The 26484-nt window shown below is 37.4% G+C and overlaps 1 pseudogene; it reads left to right on the top strand.

The window, feature by feature from the left end:
- The first annotated feature begins 536 nt into the window (after positions 1–536).
- The window catches only part of Ppp1r2-ps2 (protein phosphatase 1, regulatory (inhibitor) subunit 2, pseudogene 2), a 106933-nt pseudogene continuing 80985 nt past the window's right edge, over positions 537–26484 (top strand).

Genomic DNA, 26484 nt, shown 5'->3' on the forward strand with positions numbered 1-26484 from the left:
TGAGAAGGAAGGATGGTGGACGGGGACAATTTTAAGAAGCAGGAGAGAGGAGCAGAGCAAGAGAAGGAGCTGGGGGGCTGGAGAGATGGCTCAGTGGTTAAGAGCACTGACTGCTCTTCCAGAGGTCCTGAGTTCAATTCCCAGAAACCACGTGGTGGTTCACAACCATCTGTAAAGAGATCCGATGCCCTCTTCTGGTGTATCTGAAGACAGCTACAGTGTACTTATATATAATAAATGAATAAATCTTAGAGAGGGAGAGAGAGAGAGAGAGAGAGAGAGAGAGAGAGAGAGAGAGAGAGAGAGAGAGAGAGAGAGAGAGAGAAGGAGCTGGGAGACCATGGCAGCAGATGTTAAGATTCTTCTCTGTACATAGATACAGGTTGTTATGACTATTTTTAAGGGATGGGTGTGTACAGGAGTTTGTGCTGTCTAGATGGGCACATTTTATCTTATCAATTGGATCAGAGGTGATTGGGTGGTGTGTTCTTTCATGGGGCAACTTAACTGACTTCAAGAGAGTGTGTGGCGATAGGATGCACCGGGCCCGCCAGGTACTGGGATGTGTATGCAACCCACCCTGGGAACTAGATGGGTAGAGATTGCTGCCTGGCTCAGAGAGTAGCAGTCAGCAGTGTGAGATGGGATGGAGTTTATTTAGCAGGTGATATGCTTTGCTGACTGAGATGTAAATATCCCGCAGATATCATGTGGCCCTATGGTTCCAACACTAGCACGGGATAATAGAAAATCTTTTTTATTTTACCACAATATATACATCAACATATAAAAACATAAAATGAAAGTAAGCAAACCTGTTAATATGCTTAAACTCATTTTTAAAAGGTACAAAGGGATGGAGGAATGGTTCAGTGGTTAAGAGCATGATCTGCTCCTCTAGGGATTCAAATTTCCATGTCTAGCATGAGCATGAAGGCTTATATTAGTCTATCGCTCTAGTCTCAGGGTTCCAATATCCTCTTCCATCTTCTTTAGGCATCAAGCCTATCTGTGGTGCACATACATGCAAGGAAAATACTCATTCACATCAGATGAAACAAACCAAAATAAGATAGAGTAAAATAAAGACAATTTCAAAAAGAATATGAATTTCAAAATAACAACTGGGCCAGACAAAACAACACTTAATACAAAGTATGGTCTTAAGACACAGATCAATGAATGTCTAGTGATTTGAACTTTTTAATGTCGTATTATTCTCCTTACCTGAAAGATCTAATTAATAATTCACAATAGGTGGCAGGACATGTATTATAGTTGAAATATTTTTGTGACGTATTTGTGTTTGTTAAATAACTGGGTGTATACATTTACTACAGCCAGACAATGTCATTTCTATCTTCACAAACTTCTCAACTCACAGTGAAATATTGAAGTCTTGACCTAAAGTGCTATACTATTCTTGGCTTGAGTTAATGTCCTTCATGCTTTAGTTTTCAAAATATCATTGAACAATATGTATGTCTACTGAATATGTGAACAATACCATTGTGTACACATGTACACATTTATCTGTTATTGTGCTTGTTATTTTTTTCCAAAGAATTGAAATTGTCTATTTACTGTATCTATTTATCTTTCAAGGAGAAACATTTAAAATATTGTGTGGGTAAAACTACTTTGTAAGAAAAATTACCCAGTCAAGCAGTAATAAAGTTCCTAGTAATATATGAATTGTACCAAACAATTTGAATATCCATTAAAAGGTAGACACATGGCCCATAAATACTTGGAAGGAAGTGTTTCTCTTTTGGTGTAAAGTTAAACTAATTGGGATCATCCAGTTTGTTTGGACCTCTAAGTGAATTTGTATTACTTATAAGCCACATGGATTTTAATAAGTAATTTGACTGCTATAGAGTTTGATTTCTTCATCTTTGAAAACATGATGAAAATCAAACATTTTAAGATAAAATGCTTTATTATGGCTAAAGAATTTGGAATGTCACCTGGCAAAATGTAAGCAATAAATACATTAAGCAGCGGAAGTGCTGGTGGAAGAATAAATCATTATCATACTAGATTATTTCAATACCAGTACTGGATACATATCTATACATAATCCTTAAGGATGGATGGATTGATAGATAGATAGATAGATAGATAGATAGATAGATAGATAGATAGATAGATAAAGCAGAAAGCTTACCCTGCTAGCTTAGACCTGTAATTTTAACTCTCAGGTAGCAGGAGGATTACTGTGAATGTGAAACCTGTCAGAAGCCATAACAGGACAAGCTAAAACTAGCAGGTGATCATCCTGAGATGGCCTCCCAGATTATTATATAATCTGTGACCAGTTCACCCTTCTTAAACAAGGCTGTAATAGATTCATTTTAGGAAATATTCCTGCTATTAAAATGCTTTTCCTGGTATTATTAAACACATATAGCAATCATTAAGTAATAGCACACACCCTTTGGAGCAGATTTCTGCAGGTCAACAAAGACTTCTTAAGTCTTAATAATAATCCTATCCCTAAAATTATAACAGTGGTTATTAAGCTCTTTTATAGTCGTACTGCTATTGAGTCTTTTTCTGGTAGTCAAAACTGCAATGAGAACTCTGCCAGTCTCCCAAGTGTCACCAGCTAATGACCCTGAGATGGTAACCAGACTTTCTCTTATTCAGAGCACATTCCAAGAGGTTGTAAAACAATTATCCAAAGGTCATACAAAGGGAACTAACTATTTATTATAAGTGTTAAGACAGAGGTTAAAATATTGACTGGGTTTATCTATACAAAACTTCACTAATAAAGTAGTTATGATTTTTAAACCTTCAGTGAACCTGTAAGAGCAGAGACAGGTGATGGATGTTTAGCCAGATAATTAATCCTAATGGATATGCATGTAAACAGTCTCTGTTGTAAACTTCTATTTCAATTTATGATTTGATTTTTTGTGTGAACTTGTGATGAACTTTGTAGCATGTGATCATGAATTCTGAATGATGTTTAAGTGCTGAGGGCAAAGGGAAGATTCAGAACCGAGCCGATGAGATCTAAGGAGACCTGAACTAAGAAGATCTTGGCTGAGAAGAACAGAGCTGAGAGAGGAACTGAGCTGAGGAGAAGTTTTAGAACGGCATTTAAACAGAATTGAGTTAAAGAAGAACTTAGAAGTATAGGCGAAGCATTGTAGAAAAGGCATTGAGAATAAGAGCATTATTGGGACATCAGAGCAGGAAGAGAGAGCAAGATTAGAAGGTGCATGCAGAGTGGAATAACAATAATACCTAGCGCTTAGAGATAACATAAAATACTAAGAGAGCAATGTGCAGAATGCAGAAGAAGAAAGGAAAAAAAGAAAAAGCTGCAGAGAGCAGAAGGAGCAGGAAGGTTTCTCCTTACATGGGACAGACCAGGTCCTTTCTTAATAACAAGGCAGGCTTAGTATTATTAAAAAGAAAAAGCTTTTTTCTTACAAACTTGGGTTTAATACATTTAGCATTAAAAGGGTAGAAGCTTTTTTCTTTCTCTATGCAATAAAGATTGGAGCTCATTTTTCATCCAGAATAGAGTTAGTTCTTTATGCACCAGTGCTTGGTCTTTTGCTCCATATGCATATGTAAGTATGGATGTGTGTAAGTATATAATTGTGAGACTGTAAGCATGCATGTGTGTGTAAGAATGTAATTGTGAGAATACATGTAGTGAATCCAACTGGTTGAGTAGGGATATATAAATGTGCATTCATGAATCTGTGTATGAACTTATGTAAGTTTATGCATGTTTGCCTATGTAAAAGTTTTTCTTTCTGCAAGCACGCTAGCTATTCACTTCTATTAGTTCAATAGAAGTTTATTGCTCCAAACTTCCCCCTAGCCTGACAAGCAAGAGCCATAGAGACAAAAGGGGAAAGGCTCTAGCAATGAATCCTTTACTTTATCTCCTGCTGTTTTAGAATGAGGTGCTAAGTGCCAGAGGCTGCAGTTTCTGGCCTCAGAGGAACACAGAAGGAGGGTCGGTTACAGTAGCAGAGCCTAGTGACATAGACATAGATAAGTAAATCAGCTACAGTAACATAGTAACTTAGACTTAGATAAGTAAACTTATTATAGAGCAACCCTAAATATATCGTAAAAGTCTTACCCCCATATCTCCTAAGACAAAGTCTTACCCTCCACTGACACTCTTCTCCCTCCACTGCATCAAGAAGAACCAACAAGAAAAAAGACCCATGCAGGGACTGGCCCCCAGCAGAAACCAGCTTGGGATACAAAGTGAGTACTAGGTCAGTATGTCTACAGGATGAGAAAATGTCTCAAAACAACAACAAAAACAAATAAAAAAAGAAAAAAAGATTTTATATCTATAATAAAAATTCTAATAAAAATTAGGATACCTTCCTAAGTAATTTGGGGTGCATTAGAGAACACATTTCTCATTTTTTTAATATAAAGACATTAAAAGGAACTGTATGCATGCCATAGGATAATATAACATTTATTTATTACTGTGTTGTTAGCTATTATTATTTTGGGTTTTCTTTGTAGCCAGAAAATGAGAAAAAGGAAAAGAAGATGCTAATGACATTAGATATTTTTAATATTGTTCACCATGCTAAGCCGTCAAGGAAGTATACATCAAAATTGCTCTGAGAACCACCTTGTTCCAGTAAGAATGGCTATTACCAAGCCAAAAACAAAATGACAATGAATGTTAGTGGGGATGTGGGGGGAAAATAACCCTATACACTTGCTGGTAGTAGTGTAAGCTGGTATAGATACTGTGAAAGTCAATTTTGAATTTTTCCAAAAGTACTAGAAGGCAATCATAAAACATGACCCAAGTGTACTGCTCATCAACATATATCCAAAGTAAGTCATGTCCACCCTAAAGTTATTGAAATAATCATTGTTGCAGTATTCACAGTTATAGAGAAATAATGTCAGCTTAGATGAATGATTAATGAAGGTTCTATATATACATCTATATCTACATATATACACACATATATATATTTACACATATACATATATTTCAGTAATAAAAGTGAAATTTGTGGAGGAATGTGTAGATCTAAGAAATACTGCATTAACTAAAGTTTCTTTTATATATGATCCTTGCTTTTAGTATGTGCATGCCAGAACAAAATTGAAAAGAGGACCAAGAAATAGGCAGGAAGAGAGGAAGAGAGGAGAGGAAAATAGTACACATGTGACATGAAATTTTAAAAGAGTCTATGATGGGTGGGAGAGCACCAATGTAGAACAAGTAGATGGGAGAGAAGTGGAACAGTAGGATCAACAACATCACAATAATGCTTGAAAATCTCATAAATATATCCAATGCTTTATTAATTAAATACACCAAAGTATAAAATAAACATAATATCTTGAGATGTCAAGACTTGAGGTAGACAACAGTGTGGTATGTGGTAGTTATCTATGTGTTGTACCTGTATTATTGGCTAGGCTGTGGCTCAGAAGGATACACAAAATAAGGAGCAGAAAACATAACATCTTCTGTATTTTAGGAAGCATATAATTACATAACATTGAATAGATTAGTGAGGGGAAGTACAACTGAGAACTGAAAGTCTCAAACAGATACTCACTCTTTCCTATTAAAGTTTCTTTTCTCAACTAAAAATTATATTCAGACCAAAAGTACTGGAAAATATATCTTTATTATGGCTGTATTGATTATAGGTGGAAGTAATTAATTACTTTGCCCAGGGTTTAGATTGTCCTGTCCAATAGGCAGAGTAACAGATGAACTTCTCAGTGAGTCTCAGACCTTAGTGAGAAAGAATCTATCTGGGAACTTATTAAACAACCTAAAACACTGGAGCCTTAACTACAGACAGTAATCCAGAGCAGTAGGTGTGGGCTGAGAAGGATCATAGAATTCTGTTTGTCTTTTACCTTTTGGCCACATTTCTAAGGTAGGTTCCAGAAGGTGTCCCACAGATCATATTTTGAGAAATGACACTTGACCCTCAAGTGTGCCTTGAAAATTCTTATCTATCTGAATGTTTTCAAATGAACTTAGTGTCAATTCTTCTATTGCTACATGATTTTCCCTGCCTGGTTGATGAATTTCTCACAAGGTTATTGAGAGAACTAAAATCATAAATACATATGACTGTGGGGAATATTCTAGATGATCTTGGCTTAATTTGGTCTTCAGTTACCTCTATATAAAACTTGGTCTTATTTTTCACCATCAGGAATCACAGCTACTAATGATCTGTCAGCCACTAACATTTATGAATCTATGGCAAATTCTTGAGGTTTTTGGAGAAGAAAATGGTATTGTATAATAAAGATACCTATAATTTTCTTTGGAAGATTTTTAGTAAGAACTGGACAGTAATGGCATGTGCCTTTAATTCTAGCACTTTGGAAACAGATGAAGGCAGATCTCAATGAGTTTGAGGTCTGACTTGTCTAGAGAGTGAGTTCTAGGACAGCCAGGGTTGCATAGAAAAACCATGTCTAAAAGGGCAAACAAAAAGTAATTAAATACATTCTTTCATTTCATTTATATATGTAATATATTCAGATACTTTTTTGCTCCAACCCCTTAATGCCCTTTCATGTTTTGTTTTGTGACCCACTGAGTTTATTTTTTTAATTATTTTGAGTGCTTGTCACTTGACATCATATGGGAAGAATGATAGTGATACTGCCATTTGGTAAATAAGAAAACTGAGGATGTTAAAAGTAAAGGAGTTGTAGAGAGGACTCTTTTTTTAATAAAGAAATATTAGAATACACAAGTTCAGAGCACCCAAATTCTGCTCTTAACAGCATTTACAAAAGTGCTTTGACGGGACAGTCCAGTGGGATAAGCAATCTCTCTCCACAAGCCTCCTATAAAGAGCAATGAACCCTGAGCAGATCAGCATGATGCATCACTGACACCTCAGGGACCTGAGATCACCATAAGTTGGTCTTGCCAGGTTATTATCTTGTGTAAATAGTGAGTCTTTTCTGCTTGTCTGGGCAGGGCGAGGAAGTGAAAGGCAAATGTGATAGAGGGGAAATAAATGTCTCAATTCTACTTCTCTGAAGTTTACATCAAAATTAAATGTTCTACTTCACAGCAATGGATGTGGGTACTTAAGTACAACAATGCCAAGCAACCAGAGCTTCCAGGGACTAAGCCACTACCTAAAGACTATACATGGATTGACCCTGGACTCTGACCCCATAGGTAGCAATGAATATCCTAGTAAGAGCACCAGTGGAAGGGGAAGCCCTGGGTCCTGCTAAGACTGAACCCACAGTGAACTAGTCTATGGGGGGAGGGCGGCAATGGGGGGAGGGTTGGGAGGGGAACACCCATAAGGAAGGGGAGGGGGGAGGGGGATGTTTGCCCGGAAACCGGGAAAGGGAATAACACTCGAAATGTATATAAGAAATACTCAAGTTAATAAAAAAAAAAAAAAAAAAAAGAATTCGTTAGACACACTCTAATTTGTACAATAGCTAAAAGGAGAGTATAATACAAGTTTGAACAGAAGGCCTATTGGGTGCACTGTTTAGAAAGACTATTTAGACATAGAGATGGCCATTCCACTGACTTACAACAGAAGCCTTTGATGTTACCACAAGCCGCATAGGTGTATGGTATAGGTTTATGTGTCCTTGCATCTCCACTGTAGTAAAGAAGCAATAAAATAAAAGTTTAATTTAAGTGGATTGAGCTAACTCTTATTAATGGAATATTTTCTAATAATCGATGCTGGGTCACATTTAGAATAAATAAGTCCACATCATAAAGCTTGACATATAAAATCAAAACAATGTGTCAATTATTATTTTAATGAACAGCTGTTGCCAGGACTAGAATTTTCACTCAGTCTTAGCTAATGGCTTCTTATCCTAACCATCGTACATGCCATTCCCCTTCATGAAATCCTCAGTTTCCTTACAATTAATATGGAGCCAGTAAAGATGAACTTTTAGAAGGTTATTGAGAAAACTGAAGTCAGGAATATATGTGAAACTAATAACACAAGGCCTGGCACACTGATTCCTCAAAAAATTCTACCCATTCTTATAAAAAATATTGCTTGTAAAAATAGAAAACAAATGATTTTTTAGAGTTCTTACTCCTACACTGGACATTTGTCTTAGCTCCAGATGCACATTGTTTCCCAGGTAAAGGGAACATGGCAGGAGGGGGGACAATAGACTATAAGAAGAAATCGACTCAAGAGAACCATGCCGTGAAATGCGGGCTTCTAGTCATGACTTAGCTGATGGACTCATAAACTCCCTGCAGCTATGGTTACCTGTATGTGACCCACACAAGATTGAGCCTATCAACCTTTTATCATGGAAAGGCCAAAGACTTATGGGTTTTCACCATTTCCGAAGGGATTGTTGCCAGTTAATATTGGCTAGCAAAAGGAATGTCACTCTCCAGACACATATGCATCAGGGGATAGGCTTGTCTGACATCAGTGGGAGGGGAGGCCCTCAGTCCTGTGGAGTTTTAATGTCCCAGAATAGGGGGATGCTGGAGCAGTGAAGTGGGAGAGGGTAGGTGGAGGAACACCCAAAAACAGGCAAAGGGGAAGGGGGAGATGTAGGATGAGTTCTTTGTGGAGAGGTAACCAGGAAGTGGGATATCATTTGAGATGTAAATAAATGGAATGATTAATTAAAAAATAAATATAAAATAAATAAATAAAGTTTTAAGTTGCCCATACTCCGATAAATAAGTTCCCATGTGTTCTCGTAAGGTAACTTTTAAAACTCAGTGAATCACACATGCATATGCATATGCACATACACACACATGGACACACACACAGAAGAGAGTAGGGGAGGGGCTTGTTGAGAAGAAGAGTTGCAATAGGAGCAGAAGGAGAACTGAGATAGTGTAATGTGGGAAGAAGAATTAACTCTCATCACATACACAAGAGGTTGATAAAGAATTACAAATGAATAAAACATTTAAAACCACTGCTCATAAGACTTCACATTTATAATTGTATCTCTCATACCAATTATCCTGAACAACAACCTACCTATTGTCATTTCATGAGAGACTTCCTTGCTAAGTAGAAAACTTTTTCTTTGAAAATGGAAACCATGCTCATTATTACAGGCAGACTTGAGCAATAATAAACCACATGTCTTAAAGTAGAGAAAATAAACATTTTGATTTGTACCTCATTCGTTAAATACCCAAGCATTCACCATATTAAGCAGAAACTGCAACCCACCCTTCTATTGCACAGACACGGAGTATTGAGCTACTTTATTGACTTGTTCAGCATGGGGCATGAGAGGAAGTGCCAATCTTTGGAGACAAATGATACAACACCAAAGCCGAGTCCTCACTGATTTGACTGCTAAATATACAAAACATCATTTTGGCAATTAGACAATAATCCTTCTTAGAAAGGGGAAGAAGACACAGGAAGTAGAAGATGGGAGGAACTTGGGGGGAAGAGAGGAGAGGGAGGGGAAAAGGGGGGAAGGATCAGGTGTGGGAGGAGACAGATATGATATAGAGAGGGTCGGAAATTGAACAGAGGTATATCAAAATGGGGGGTGGGGAACTGGGGATAGCCACCAGAAAATCCCAGATCCCAGGAAAGCAAGAGGCCCCCAGTACTCAACAGGGATGAGATTAGCTGAAATGCCCAACAAAGATGAGGGAGAACCTATAGAGACTGTATCTAGAGGTTAGGCAAGGTTCCTATTGGGGGATGGGGCCACCCACTCATCTCCAAATTTTTGACACAGAATGGCTCCTGTCTATAGGAAATATGGGGACAAAGTACAGAGCAGAGACTGAAATAAAGGCTATCCAGAGACTGCCCTACCTAGGGATCCATCTTATATACAAACACCAAACTCAGACACAATTGTGGATGCCAAGAAGTGCATTCTGACAGGAGCCTGATATAGCTGTCACCAGGGAGGCTCTGCTTGACAAATACTGATGCTTATGCGGGCAGCCAAGAATTGGACTGAGCACAGGGACCCCCAGTGAAGGAGTTAGGGAAAGGACTGAAAGAGCTGAAGGGGTTTGCTGGGCTCCAGCTGCAGAGGATGGCCTTTTCTGGCATCAATGAGAGAGGAGAGGCCTTTGGTCCTCTGAAGGCTTGATGCCCCAGTGTAGGGGAATGCCAGGGTGGGGAGGCAGAAGGGAGTGGGTGGGTGGGTGGGTGAGCATCCTCTTAGAAGCCAGGGGAAGGGGGATGTCATAGGGACTTTACAGAGGGGAAACTGGGAAGGGGGATAACATTTACAATGTAAATAAATCAAAATATCCATTAAAAAAGGGAAAATTAATTTACTTAAATAGAAAGAAAAGAGTAACCAAAAATGCCAATTCCCAAAGTTTGCTGTGTCACACACAAAGGTGGCCAACTGATAACAACACTAGTGGTAGGATATGATTGTTGTAAACTCAATTCCAAGCTGCAGCTAAGAAGTTTTGTAGGAGCAGGAGTGATGGCCCAGTGTAAAAGAGCACTCACTGCTCTCTTCAGAATACCTGAGTTGGTTTCTCAAAAGTATTGTCAGGGAGCCCACAGCCGTGTACAACTGCAGATCTAGGACATCTCATTTTCCTGGGAAATTATTTAATTATATTACAATTTCAAAAATAAAAATTATTATAAAATATTGAAGAAATGGTTCATGGCTCTCTAGCCAACAGGTTATGGCAAATCAATAGATTCCATCTTGCCCCAGTAAGAACACCCATCTCTACCAAAATAACAGTTACAATAAATGTTGGCAAGGATGTGGGAAAAGGCAAATATTGTGTACTGTTAGTGAGAATGTAGACTGGTGTGGCCACTCTGACAACCAGATTTTTTTTAAATGTACTGAAATTAGAACTCTAAAATATGTCCAGCTATAATGTTCCTGTGCATGTATCCAGTATGCCGTATACCATAAGACAGAAATATCTATATATCTGTATGTAATGCTAGAAAATTAAATCAATTTCTGAATTATCAACTAATAGATGAATCAAAAACATGGTACAAAAGTTGTTTTTTTTTATGCTGTTCAAATCACTGATTTTCTTTATGGTTCACCTGTGTGATAAATTTCTTTAATTCCTGCAGTTTGAACTGCTTACATTAAGAGTGCTCTATTTAGACAGGATTTCTTTCTCAGCCACACCATCTCCAGCTCTCTCCTTAGTTGTCTTATTGTGTACTGAAGTGTGTGCAGACATTGGTTCTGCTCCAATTTCACTCGCACTTAATGACCCAGCCCTATGGCTTGCTTCACATCTGTGAGCTTACTCTTATTTATTACTTCGTTTGTCTGCTAATGACTCTTGTCATCTCCCATCTCTAAACACTCACAAATTGTATCTCCTTTGTTTATTCAAACTAGATATATACAGCTATAGCCACCTATTTATTTCCTATGTTTATATGTATGAAAACTAATTTATTTCTTCCAGTGAAGAGTTCTTTTCACCTAACAACCTATCTACTGTCTGTTTTGTCATTTTCTTGCATGAGATGGCCTGAAGCTCTCTTTGTCCCACCTGATCAATAGCCAGTGTTATATAAGATAAAGTTTGCATTCAATTGTTTCCATAGCAACCATCACACATAGGATTAGATATAAAAACTACTTTTTGATATGACTGATTTCTGATAAAAGGCTTTACAGTTGACAAGCTAAGCTTTCTAGAACAAACTTTTCAACAACATATTGAAACAGAATTTAGTATGGCTATGGAACAAGTCAAGAGAAAGTTCACTGCACTATATCCAAACACAAATAACCTTAGGGGATTTGTATTTTAATACTTTTAAGCCTTTTACCTAAGAAGAAGACTAGATAGAAGTGCTATCAGATTAAACTTCTCCCTGTTTTTCAGAAAACACTGAGGCCATTTAACATGAACTCATTAAAATTGTCCAGTCTCTACTTAGTGTTCTTTGGCTCTATCCTTTTTCTTCTTCTTCTCTATCTTCGAAAACCACCCTTCTACACCCTAATTCTTGCCCTATGCATTCCTGCTTGTTCTTGCTCTCTTCTTTGTTATTCCTCGAATCTCATGGTACCAATTGTCCACAGTCATATGTCCTTGATGCTGATTTCTTCCTTTTGATAAGCAGACACACACAATTCTTTTTGTACACAATAATCCCTTTCCATATTCTCCATTTCTTTTACAAATTACAACTCGATTTTTCTACTTCCTTTAAGTTAATGTAAGTATGTGACACTTGTTTCTCCATTTTCTCACTGGACATTCACCCAAAAGAGACTTGTAATATAGATTCTAGTTTCATTATTTTCTTTGATTCACTCCAAATTAAAATATCCTATGTTGACCCTGATAAGCTATGCATGTTACTGATGATAGTGCTTTACCTTTTTGAAAAATGCCAGTGCCAAGGGAACTAAATAGATGAGGAGAGAGAGAGACAGAGACAGAGACAGAGAGATAGAGAGAGAGACAGAGAGGGACAGAGAGAGACAGAGAGACAGACAGAGACAGACAGAGACAGACAGACAGGCAGAGACACTGAGAGATAAAGACCATAATTGCACGGAGCCATATTGGATTTGGGGCTAGCCGCTTTTTGACTGCATGGTTCAAAGTGACTCTGGTCTGTTTGGCCACAGAGACTCACCCCTACGATGACTGCCATAAGTCTTAAGATTGTTGGACAAAGCCTCTCCCATGAATTTACGGCACAGGAAGATAATATTCAAGGGATGCCTCAGCTCCCTTAGCAGATACCAGTTATCTCCTCAGTCTACACCCGGTGTCTCCACCACCTGACCTCATCGCCTGACTTCTTTGCCTCCAGCTATCACTGCCTATACCCTCATCTCCCCCTCCTTCATGTTTCACAAAGGTCACTCCCCCTACCTGAAAGCCTTAAAAGCTGTAACGTTCATCCCAATAAACGAGACCTTGACAACAGAATCTTGCTTGGTCTCCTTCTTCTTTCGCCCCCCATTTAGGCCCAAGGGTAGCGCCCCTTCGGGACCCTGAATAACTGGGTCCCCGCTGGCGGGAACACATAATGAAAGGGAAGGGGGCAAAATGTGAGTATGAACTTGAACAAAACACATTTTAGGTATGAAGGTAATTCTCATATGAGAAAAACTGTAAAACTTCCTTCCAATTAGAGTCTGGTGATGACTCAGTACTTATTCTGTTTGTCCTGTTGACAGCTATCAGCACAAATGACTATTTCTGTCTCTCCTAGGTTCATGCTCTCATTTCTACATCCCTAGTCACATCTTGTCACTGTCATTGTATATTCATTCTATTTTCCCCTCCTCCATCATATTAATTCCCCATGATGCCACTTTTGCTGACTTCTCTCATCAAGGCTCCACACTCTCAATGATCTTGCTTGGTGTTACTGACTCCTCTTGGGAATTTCAGACCCACTCATCAAAATAACTGCAGCTTAGTAGGTCTACATATGTACCCCAAAACCTGTCTATCTTCAAAATATATTTCTCTGAATTACAGCCTATCCATTTGCTCCATTCATCAAATGAGCTTTATTTCCTCAGGGTTTTTATTTTCTAAGGAAATTCCTGATGCACACTCAGACTAAAGATCCTGAGTTACCTTCAGCAATTCTGTTATTGATTACTCTCTGTATCAAATCAGTATGAAAACACATTAATTATATCATGGCAGAGCACATTACCTCCATTGTCTTTTTTTTACTTCTGATGAGGTTGTTGAGATCATATCTTTTGGGTAGAAAATATAAATAAATAAATAAATAAATAAATAAATAAATAAATAAATAAATAAATAAATAAATAAAAACAGGATCTTAAAACTCTCTCTTGTGATTCAGTTCCTCCTGCAATAAAACCTATAAACCCCATTCAGGATGACTTCACTAAAGAAAAACTAGACATTACCTCATTCAAAATGCCTAGGGTCCATTATATCCACTGCTTATCAAATTGCACAATTACAGCAGATGTTACTTACACTGTGGTATATATTCCTTTTGACTGTATATCTAGGCATTTATAGTAGCCTAAATTACATTCCAGCACTGCTCTAGACACAGAAATTATAAATACAGTACTGAACCAGCCAATTAAAAACTAGCTTTTGCTTTGTTGGGATTTTCAGTGTAGTGGTGAGACATAATAAGCAGATAAGTAAATGTGGAAATCTAATAATACCACTTCAAAACTCAAAAATGTTTAATTCTTGCCATTATAATAAGGAAAGTGCTTGTTTTTATATTAAGGTTATCCCTGCTTGTGATTAAAATTTTTACCTTATTTGGTGTGAGGTTTCTGTGCAATGAAGTCAGGCTAATAAAATTCATCTCATTCTTCAAAACATTCCTTAGCCTACACTATTATGCTCATGTATTTGTCCTTTGATCTTGAATAACCTCTCATTCTAATTGTATTCATATCCTAGTTATTTGAAGACATATATTAAAAGATATTTTTCCAAAATATCTTTAATATTTTTGTAAATAACCTTTTTTATACTGACAAGGAGAAAGTATGTTTAAAAGAAAATGACTTGGAAGTGATGGCATATGTCTTTAATCCCAGCACTTGAGATACAGAGGCAAGACATTTCTGTGAGTTCAAGGCCAGCCTGGTCTACAGAGTGAGTTCCAGGACAACCAGGAAGATATAGAAAAACCCTGACTCAAAAATCTAAAACAACAATGACGATGACAATGAAATATGACTTAGAAATTGATGGATGGAACTATATTTGAATTTTAATTGTTAAAATCTAAGATGTTGGAACAGTGAATAACCCTTTTTGAGACCTGTCTTTGTTAGGATTTTATTGCTGTGGACAAACACTTTGACCACAGCAACTCTTATAAAGGCAAACCTTTAACTGGGGTGGCTTACCATTTCTGTGATTTAGTCTATGATTGTCATGGCAGGGAGCATGGCAGCCATGTAGGCAGACATGGTCTCAAAGAGCTGAGGGTTCTTTCTAACATATTGATCTGTAGGCAGCAAGGAGATTCTAAAAATCACTGGGCATAGCTTGTGCATATATGACATCAATGCCTGCCTCTATGGTGACACATTTGCTCCAACAAGGACACACCTCCTAATAGTGCCACAACCTGCGGCCATGCATTCAAACACATATGTCTTTGGGGGCCATTCCTGTCCAACATAAGAACTCAGTTTCTTAATATTTATAATGGTGGCTAAAATATACCTTAATATTACTGTAAAATTGGTCAAATTCATCAAGTTTGTAGCAGCACTATGCATACTGCTGGCACTCGACATCAAAGGAGCAAATAGCATTGAGTATATAGGAAGCACTTAACAATTGAGAGTTATTTACAAATTGATGGTGAAGGGTTCAAGTCACACCCTCAACTACTTAGCAACTATGCAAACTTGAAAATGATTCCTAATATTCTCTCAACTTCCAGAAATTGATCTGCTCATCTATCAAGACAGCCAAAACTAAGTCTTATATTGCCCTGAGTTCAACACAAAGAAGAATTTGAAGGGATAAGTTCTTAACAAGACATGACTGAAATTATAATAGTTTGCATATGTGCACCTACATGTAGTCACAACCCTTCAATCTATTTCTGCCACTTAATTGTGAACTCTATTCTTCAAGTAGACTGCATTCACTCAGCTTTCTGTGACGCACACTACTCCCTAAAGTATTTCAAATATGGGTGTTCACTGTTATTCATTGTCTTTCTATTCTTGTTCCCAAGGCCTACTTTCTCACTAACATTTTCTCTCACGCTGTTGCTGTCAGATATGTTATTAGGTGTTCAAGTGAAAAAAAATGGATATATCCTATTACGTTTCATCACTTGAAGGAACCTTAAACTGAGAGCTTTACATGGTAGGACTTCAATATTTTGGTTAATTTGAATTTAATTCTTACTATATAAACTATAAAGTCCTCATGAGAAATGTGTCTAGAGTTAATTATGAGAGGTACAATCTCAGTAGACATTATAAATAGCATATTTTGATAGAACAGATCAATCACTTGGACTTAAATATTCTGAGTATCTATGTAATAAGTAATCCTCTTAAGTATCGGACACAGTTCAACTGCATAAGAAAATGGATACTCATGACAGGTTCTACAAGCTAAGATCCAATATGATCCCTTTGCCTTTGTCTATCAACTCTACAATTTATTAAAGTAGCTTCACAAACCCATATTCAGACAAAGATCATTAATCTAACCAAGATATCAACTTCAAGATAAAGAATTGCACTAGAATTTGATTATGCTCCAGTTCTCTTCTGCTTTCTTCCTCACACGTTTTGATCACAGTGTTTTATATTAAATTCAAGTCAGAAAGTCACAAAGGTGACAGATTCTCATTTGAACTTTACATCTAATAGTCATAAACTGCTGTGCTAGGATACTTTGTAGAGATCCATTTAAAGTTCTAGCCCAGAAGTGACAGATGTGCTGACTTCTGATAAAAATGGCCCAGTGTATTCTGCTTTGCGTTCTTTAGTTTTCTCTTAGATGATGAAAGCACTAATGATTACGCTTTGGTCAGCCATGATGGTTATTGGGACATCCATTCCATCTTCTCATAATAAAAATCGCCAGGAGTTATTGTTAGGAAAACATAAAAGGTCATGCTGAAGGTTACCAATGAAATAGAAATTTAGAAGATGCAAAAGTAATCTGAAAGCCCCATATCAAATACTTTCATCTTGGCTTGATTTTAAAGGATCTATATACATGGTAGAAAAGCCAAATCCCAAACCAATAGAAGAGAATTTATATAAATTGTAATACAGTTATAAAGTGCCACTAAAACCTTAAAATGATGTGTTTTCACAGAAAATTCAGGAAATGGAGTGGCAGGTGTATATTAAACATGCTTTCTGAATTCCTTGTTTTTGTGTGGAAAAATAGATTTTCTCTGCACAATTTTGTAACTGGAGCTGAGGAAAGTTAAAAGCAATGACAGGAAACTATTGTAATATGACCTGAAAATTAGATGAAAACTAAAAGTTTTCCCCAGTGTATTTGCAAATGTTTTTATAGAGTTACTACTTTGACAATCCATGTATGTTTGTAATATATATTCTGGTCACTGTCTCCCCCCACCCTGTCTTCTCTACCTCCATCAATAACAAGACCAAAAATTGGGGGAGGTGTAGGATAATGTCATTATTCAGCAAGGTGGGTCCAGGATAATGCATAGCCTATCATTGAATGAGAAGGAAGGATAGGTGGAGAAAAGTCTAGGAAGGAGGTAGGAGGAGGAGTGAAAAAAATCAAAATCAAGACAAAAGAGCAGGAGGATCGAGGTGGACTGGGTCAATTTTGTCTTGTTTAGATAGGCAGTATAAATCTTTATTAATTGGCAGTGAATTTATTGTGTGGCTATATTGTGGCTTGGGAAAATAATGGGGAATATAATGTGCAGGTCTCATTGCTAAACATTGCTAAAATTACAATTTTTTTACTTTGATTTAACAAGCTAAAGAGGACAGTGTGTGAAAGAAATGACTGAGAGGCAGTTGGAGCATTTGGATCTGGTTCTGTTGCCTGCACAGAGTGAGAACACGAAAGGGCCTGCAGAACGAAGTGTGTGTGTGTGTGTGTGTGTGTGTGTGTGTGTGTGTGTGTGTGTGTGTGCTCTTGTAACTACCACCTAGGGGACAATGCGGACAGGCGGACAGGGTGGCTAAAAGGAAGACAGCTGGAAGAGGGTGCTTGCAGATCACCTAGCAGAGTAGCAGCAGCAGTGAGCAGATCTGGCTCACAGGGACTGGAAGAAAACATTCCTCTTTAAGTTTTACTGCAACAGGGAGGTATTAAGGAGAACCAACATTACAGAACTGGTTCTTAGGGGTAGATTCGAGAGAAAGGAGGAATCACTGCATTTAGCCATTTATGTGCAAGGCTCAAGAGAATAGTCTCAGTCCAGTGGACACAAAATGACCCTTGGAAAACATAGCAAAACTAAAATCATTTTGTGTTACTCTGAATTGTATAAAATGGTGGGTTCTGGTAAGACATTTCATGTACGCATATAATATACTTTGCTCTTATTCATACACTATTGCCCTCTCTTGTCCCCTGTCCTTCACCTAATTCATTATATCATCCAAAATTGTCCCATTTCTAGTTTCATTTCTTGATTGTAAGATATAAATTGTTCTACATGTGAAAATACAGTGAGACTCAGATCCTGTGGATAGAGAGCTGTATCCTCAGAATTTCAGACAATCTTGACAGCACTGGTGAGACCACCACTTCTCACATTCCTGCCCCAAGAGGAACCCACCTAGAGCTCTTTGGACACAGGAACCTAGGAGCAGTATGAAACAGGATCCTTCCAGATGCTGCTGGAAGAAAGCCAGTCCCCAGGAGCGCTGACACACAGGCTTACAAGAGGATAAAGCCATTGTCAGAGACAGCAAGATCAGCTAACACCAGTGATAAGCAGATGGCAAGAGGAAAAGAGCAAGCACCTAAGCAACAGAATCCAAGGCCATTTGGCATTTTTAGAACCCAGTCCCGCCCTCCACAGCAAGCCCAGGATACCCCCAACACACCAGAAAGCAAGAACTGGATATAAAATTACAACTAGACTTGAAGAAGGACATAAATAACTCCCTTGAAGAAATACAGGACAACACAGATAAGCAGGTAGAAGCCCTTAAAAAGAAAACACAAAAGTCTCTTACAGAATTACAGGAAAACAAAACTGAACAGGTGAAGGAATTGAACAAAACTATCCAGGATTTAAAAGTGGAAATAGAAACAATAAAGAAAACAAAAAGAGAAAAAGCCCTGGAGATAGAAAACCAAGGAAAGAGATCAGGAGTCATGGAAGCAAGCAGTAGCAACAGAATATAAGAGATAGAAGAGAGAATCTCAGGGGTAGAAGATACCATAGCAAACACTGAAATGACAGTAAAAGAAAATGCAAAACACAAAAACCTCCTAACCCAAACCATTCAGAAAATCCAGGACACAATGAGAAGATCAAAGCTAAAGATAATAGGTATAGAAGAGAGCAAAACTTCCCAACTTAAAGGGCCAATAAATATCTTCAACAAAATTATAGAAGAAAACTTCCCTAACCTAAAGAAAGAGATGCCTATAAGCTTACAAGAAGTCTACAGAACTCCAAGTAGATTGGACCAGAAAAGAAACTCCTTCCCTCATTTAATAGTCAAAACAGCAAATGCTCAAAACAAAGAAAGAATATTAAAAGCAGTAAGAAAAAAGGTCAAGTAATATATAAAAGTGGTCCTATCAGAATTATACCACACTTCTCACCAGAGAATATGAAAACCAGAAGGTCCTGGGCAGATGCCATTCAGATCCTAAGAGAACACAAATGCCAGTTCAGGATAGTATCCAGCAAAGCTCTCAATTGACATAGATGGAGAAACCAACATATTCCATGACGAAACCAAATTTACACAGTATCTTTCCACACATCCAGCCCCACAAAGGATAATAGATGGAAACTTCCAAAAGAAGGAAGGAAACTATACTCTAGAAAAATCAAGAAAGTAATCTTCTTACAATAAACCCAAACAAAGAGACACACACAAAATTAATTCTACCTCTAACAACAAAAATAACAGGAAGCAGCAATCACTTTCCCATAATATCTCCTAACATCAATGGACTAAATTCCTCAGTAAAAAGACAAAGAGTAAAAGATTGGATACAGAAAGAGGACCCAACCTTGTACTGCATACAGAAAACACACCTCAGTGAAAAAGACAGATACTACCTTATAGTACAAGGCTGGAAAACAGTTTTTCAAACAAATGTCCCCAAAAAAAAGCTCGAGTAGCCATTGTAATATAGAATAAAATTAACTTTCAACCAAAAGTTATCAAAAACAATAAAGAAGGAGACTTCATATCCATCAAAGAAAAATTTAGCCAAGATGAACTTTCTATCCTGAATATCTATGCTCCAAATGCAAGAACACCTACATTCACTAAAACTTGAAGCACACAAACAAAACAGGCCTCAACAGATACAAGAAGATTAAAATAATCCCATGCATCATTATCAAATCACCATAGACTAAGCCTGTTCTTCAATAACAACAAAAATGACAGAAAGTCCACATATACATGGAAGTTGAATAATGCTGTACTCAATGATAACCTGGCCAAGGTAGTAATAAAGAAAGAAATTAAAACCTTTTTGTATTTAATGAAAATGGAGGCACAATATACCCAAACTTATGGGACAAAATGAAAGCAGTGCCAAGAGGAAAACTCATAGCTCTGAGTGCCTCCAAATAGACACTGGAGACAGCATACCCTCGCAGCTTGACAGCACATGTAAAAATCGCTAGAACAAAAAGAAGCAAATATACCCAAGGGTAGCACATTTCAGAAAATACCTAAACTCAGGACCAATATCAACCACGTAGAAACAAAAAGAATTATACAAAGAATAAAAAAAAACCCAGAAACTGTTTTTATGAGAAAATCAAAATGATTGATAAACCCTTAGCTGTATGAACTAGAGGGCAGAGAGAGTATATCCAAATTAACAAAATCAGAAATGAAAAGGGAGATATAACAACAGAATCTGAGGAAATTCAAAAATATCATCAGATCCTACTACAAAAGCCTATATTCAACAAAACTGGAAAATCTGGATGAAACAGCATTTTCTAGACAGATACCAGGTACCAAAGTTAAATCAGGATGAGAAAAAAAAACCTCTAAAGAGTCCCATAACTCCTAAAGAAATAGAAGCAGTTATTAACAGTCTCCCAAACAAACAAACAAACAAACAAACAAAAGCCCTGGACCAGATGGGTTTAGTTCAGAATTCTATCAAACCTTCATAGAAGACCTCATACCAATACTGTCCAAACTATTCCAGAAAATAGAAACAGACAGAGCACTACCCAATTCCTTCTATGAAACCACAATTATGCTTTTACCTATACCACACAAAGACCCAACAAAAAAGAGAACTTCAGACCAATTTCCCCTATAAATATCGACAGAAAAATACTCAGTAAAATTCTAGCAAACCAAGTCCAAGAACACATCATAATGATCATCCATCATGATCAAGTAGGCTTCATCCCAGGGATGCAGGGATGGTTCAATATAAGGAAATCTGTGAACACAATCCACTATGTAAACAAACTCAAATTAAAAAACCACGTGATCATCTCATTGGATGCTGAGAAAGTATTTGACAAAATTCAACACCCCTTCATGTTAAAAGTCTTGGAAAAATCAGGAATTCAATGTCCATACCTAAATACTGTAAAAGAAATATAGTAAACCAGTAGCCAACACCTAAGTAAGTGGAGAGAAACAAAGCAGTCCTACCAGAATCAGGTATTAGACAAGGCTGCCCACTCTCACCCTACTTATTCAGTATAGTACTCGAAGTCCTAGTCACAGAAATCAGCCAACAAATGGTGGTCAAAGGGATATAAATTGGAAAGGAAGAAGTCAAAATATGACTATTTGCAGATGATATATGTCAAGTATATATAGTATACTTAAGTGACCTCCAAAATTCCCCCAGAGAACTCCTAAGCCTGATAATCAACTGCAGCAAAGTGGCTAGATATAAAATTAACTCAAACAAATCAGTAACCTCCTTCTACTCAAAGGATAAACAGTCTGAGAAAGAAATAAGAGAAAAGATACCCTTCACAATAGTCACAAATAATAAAAAATATATAGGTGTGACTCAAACCAAGCAAGTGAAAGATCTGTATACCATGAAGTTCAAGTTTCTGAAATTGAAGATCTCAGAAGATAGAAGGAACTCCCATATTCATGGATTGCCAGGATTAATATAGTAAAAATGGCCATTTTACAAAAAGTAATCTACAGATTTAAAGCATTCCCCATCAAAATTTCAAGTCAATTCTTCATGTAGTTAGAACAAGCAATTTGCAAATTCATTTGGAATAACAAAAACCCGGGATAGTGAAAACTATCCACAGCAATAAAGGAACTTCCGGGGAATCACCATCCCTGACCTAAAGCAGTATTACAGATCAATAATGATAAAAACTGTATGGCATTGGTATAAAGACAGGCAGGTAGGACAATGGAATAGAAATGAACCCACACTCCTATGGTCACTTGATCTTTGACAAAGAAGCTAAAACCATCCAGTGAGAAAAAGATAGCATTTTCAACAAATGGGGCTGGTTCAACTGCGAGTTAACATGTAGAAGAATGCAAATTGATCCATTCTTATTGCCCTGTACAAAGCTCAAGTCCAAGTGGATCAAGGACCTTCACATAATATGAAATACACTCAAATTAATCCAAGAAAACATCAGGTAGAGGTTCAAACACAAGGGCATTGGAGAAAATTTCCTGAAGAGAATACCAATGACTTATGCTCTAAGATCAATAATCAAGAAATGGGACTTCATAAACTTGCAAAGCTTCTGTAAGGCAAAGGGCACTGTCATTAGGACAAAATAGCAACCAACAGATTGGGAAAAGATCTTTACATCTGATAAAGGGCTAATATCCAATATATGCAAATAATTCCAGAAGTTCAACTCCAGATAATCAAATAACCATATTAAAACTGGGGTACTGAGCTAAACAAAGATTTCTCAAGTAAGGAATATTAAATGGCTGAGAATCACCTAAAGAAATGTTAAACATTCTTTGTCATCATGATAGACAAATCAAAACAATCCTGAGATTCCACCATACACCAGTCACAATGGCTCAGATAAAAAACTCAGGTGACAACAGATGCTGACAAGGATGTGGAGAGAGGAACTCCTCCACTGCTGGTGGGATTGCAAGCTGGTACAACCTTTCTGGAAATCAGTCTGGAGTATCCTCAGAAAATTGGACATAGTACTACTTGAAGACCCACCTATACCACTCCTGGGCATATACCCAAAAGGATCTCCAACATATAACAAGGACACATGCTCCACTATATTCATAGCAGCCTTATTTATAATAGCCAGAATCTGGAAAGAACCCAGATGCCCTTCAAAAGAGTAAGAGTGAACAAAAATAATACTTAGGGAAAATATGGAGACAAAGTTTGAAGAAGACACTGAAGGAAAGGCCATCCAGAGACTGCCCTGGGGATCCAGCCCATATATAGCCACCAAACACAGACAATATTGCTGATGTCAATAACTGCTTGCTGACAGGAGCCAGAGATGGGTGTCTCCTGAGAGGTTCTGACAGAGCATGGCAAAAACTGAGGCAGATTTCACAGACAACCATTGAACTTAGAATGGGGTCCCCATTGGACAGAGTTAGAAAAAGGATTGATGGAGCTGAAGGGATTTACAACCTGATAAGAACAACGATACCAACAAACCAGAGCTCCCAGGGACTAAACCACTACCCAAAGACTACACATGGACAGAACCATGGCTCCAGCTTCATATGTAGCAGAGGATGGCCTTGTTGGGCACCAATGGCAGGAGGAGCCCTCCCAAGGCTCGGCCTCCCAGTGCAAGGGAGTATCAGGGTTGGGAAGTGGGAAGGTGTGGGTGAATGGGTAGGGGAATACCATCATGAAAGAAGGCAGACGGGGTAGGGGGTAGGGAGTTTGTGGATGGAAAACCACCGAGAAAGGGGATATTTGAAATGTAAATAAACAATATAGCATATAAAAACACATAAATAAAAGAAAACAATATTTTTCCCTCTCTGACTGGATTAATTCTCTTTTTTCTTGAAGATGACATACTTGTCCTTTATATTTTTTTTTATTAACTTGAGTATTTCTTATATACATTTCGAGTGTTATTCCCTTTCCCGGTTTCCGGGCAAAAAGCCCCCTCCCCCCTCCCCTTCCTTATGGGTGTTCCCCTCCCAACCCTCCCCCCATTGCCGCCCTCCCCCCAAAGACTAGTTCACTGGGGGTTCAGTCTTAGCAGGACCCAGGGCTTCCCCTTCCACTGGTGCTCTTACTAGGATATTCATTGCTACCTATGGGGTCAGAGTCCAGGGTCAGTCCATGTATAGTCTTTAGGTAGTATAATACTTCATTGTATATCACACTTTCTTCCTTCATTTATCTGTTGGTGGATGTTTATTAGATTCCCATGACTTGCCAATTAGGCTAAGTCAAAAATGAATACATTAATAACCATTCCTGTCAGGAAATGGAATTTGATAGTACTATCTTGAATTTATTAGTCACATTATGTCAGATTCTATGCCACCTTTATATTACAGTGTTGAAAGTAATAAACAGTTAAATATTTCATATGAAATATTCAGTGAGTAATATGTATAGTAACAGCAAATATTTACTACTGATAGCATGACAAACATATGTTCTCTAAGTGCTCTATGCAATCATTTTATGAAAGGGGAAGTAAAATTTGAAGAAAATGTAGCAGAACAACTTAAAGAGCTAGAAATCAATCACAGCTGTTAGTCCAAGACCAATACTCTCTGCAGCACTTAGTTACCATATATGAATAATGGAGGCGTCCGTGGGAAGAAGATTTTAGCTTACTATACACTGGCATTGGAGAAATATAAGGTTAACTTTTGGAAAATACAGATATGAAGATGTAAAGGCGATCCAAGTAATTCTCATTCACTAACTTTTACAAACCACGTGCCACAAGAATTTGATGACATGGCATAAAATACCATCTTCACATTTAGTTTTATACAATAGTTTTATAATTTTGTGTCTATCAACTTGAAGAAAGTATTTAACACTTGAATATTTAATAATCTTGGGTAGAGGCTTTTTTTTTCAGCTCTGCCACATTGAATCCATCTTCATTTCAGTGGTTGATGGGTAAAGGGGTGTAAAATTCTCTGATACTAGACTATTGTATTATTACTCTCAGTGGAATAAACTGCAAGGAAAAACCTGTAAATAAAGTTCTTGATCATATCGATGTAGAGGGAATTAAAAATATAAAATTCCAATACAATATTTTCATGTCCACTGTAGACAGGCTCTCGTCCACTAAATATTGACTGCAGTATTTGTTTTAAAACATTAATAGCATATATATATATATATATATATATATATATATATATCAGAAAAGGGTATTGAATCCCATTACAGATGGTTATGAGCCACCATGTGTTTTCTGGGAATTAAAATCAAGACCTCTGGAAGAGTGATCAGTGTTCTTAACTTCTGAGCCATCTCTGCAGGCCTGTCTATTAGTTGTCAGTCTTCTAACTCTACTCACATGAGACTGTGGCCAATGTTGATTGATTTTGTCTCTTTGAATCAAATTACCAGTGACTCAAATTTTAAATCTTTTTTGCTTTTGAAGAGCACAGTCATTATTGGGTCAACCATATGAAGTTAATATCTGAATTGACGAACATTTTCCAAAATTGGAAAATAAATGAAAAGAGAAAAAGATATACCACATGTTCTAAAGTCAGGACTTGTAAATATCGCTGGTTTTTAGTTTGCAGGCATCTTTTCAATAGTTTGGCTTTCAAGAAGATAAATCCACCCTTTGGAAATAAAATATCCAGGACTATACTAAGGAAGTTTTCTTAGAGCATGGTATACCCTATGAAAAGTCTACTGCTGAAAATCTCATTGTGTGGAACCAAGTTTTCTGAGCCTCAGCTCTGTTCTACATGGTCATTTATTTTTTTAATGCCCTAGTAAACTAGGGAGTTTCAAGAAGTGTGCAGGAGTAGAGTTTCAAGGTACAAAAAAAGGTATCATGTTCAGAGTTCCCTTAACAGTTTTATGATGTTAAACACTTTTATTCTTTCCTTTATATTCACTACAATGATGATTCTTTCCAACTGATAAAGTTATCAGCTAAAGTAAATGAAGTATCATATACTCAAATACAAACGAGAGTGTACACAGTAACGAATATAAATATTTTCTTTCTTCTATAATATCTTGCTATAAACTCCAGAGTTCACCAATATAAAACAACATTGTGATCACTAACAGAAGTCCTAGATTTAAGCCATTCCATTACTAGCCAATAATCACTTTTAGTATGAATTATTTAACCCATTTTGGTTGTTTGAGTATGCCTAGCCCAGGGAGAGGCACTATTTGGAGGTGTCGCCTTGTTGAAGTAGGTGTGCTACTGTGGGCTTGGGCTTTAAAACCCTCACCCTAGCTGCCTGGAAGCCAGTTTTCTCCTAGCAGCCTCAGATGAAGATGTAGAACTTTCAGCTCTTCCTGGATGCTTGCAGGGATGCTGCCATGTTCTTGCCTTGATGATAATGGACTGAAACTATGAACCTGTAATTCAGCTCCAATTAAACGTTGTCCTTATAAGAGTTGCCTTGGTCATGGTGTCTGATCACAGCAGTAAAACCCTAAGACACCCATACTGGTTGTTGTTTTCTCCTGCATCATAAGATGCTTTAAATTTGAAAATGTGTGTGAACCACTGGGCACATTGTTTACATTCAAGTTTTAATTCAGTGATATAAGGCAGGAGAATTCTAAGATTGACAGCTCCTAGAATGCAAGACCTAGATGAATCCTTGAGAAACTAATGCCCTGAGGGAATATGTACTGGTGACGTGGCACAACCA

This window comes from Rattus norvegicus, chromosome X (genome assembly GCF_036323735.1).
Source record: "Rattus norvegicus strain BN/NHsdMcwi chromosome X, GRCr8, whole genome shotgun sequence".
Lineage (NCBI taxonomy): Eukaryota > Metazoa > Chordata > Mammalia > Rodentia > Muridae > Rattus > Rattus norvegicus.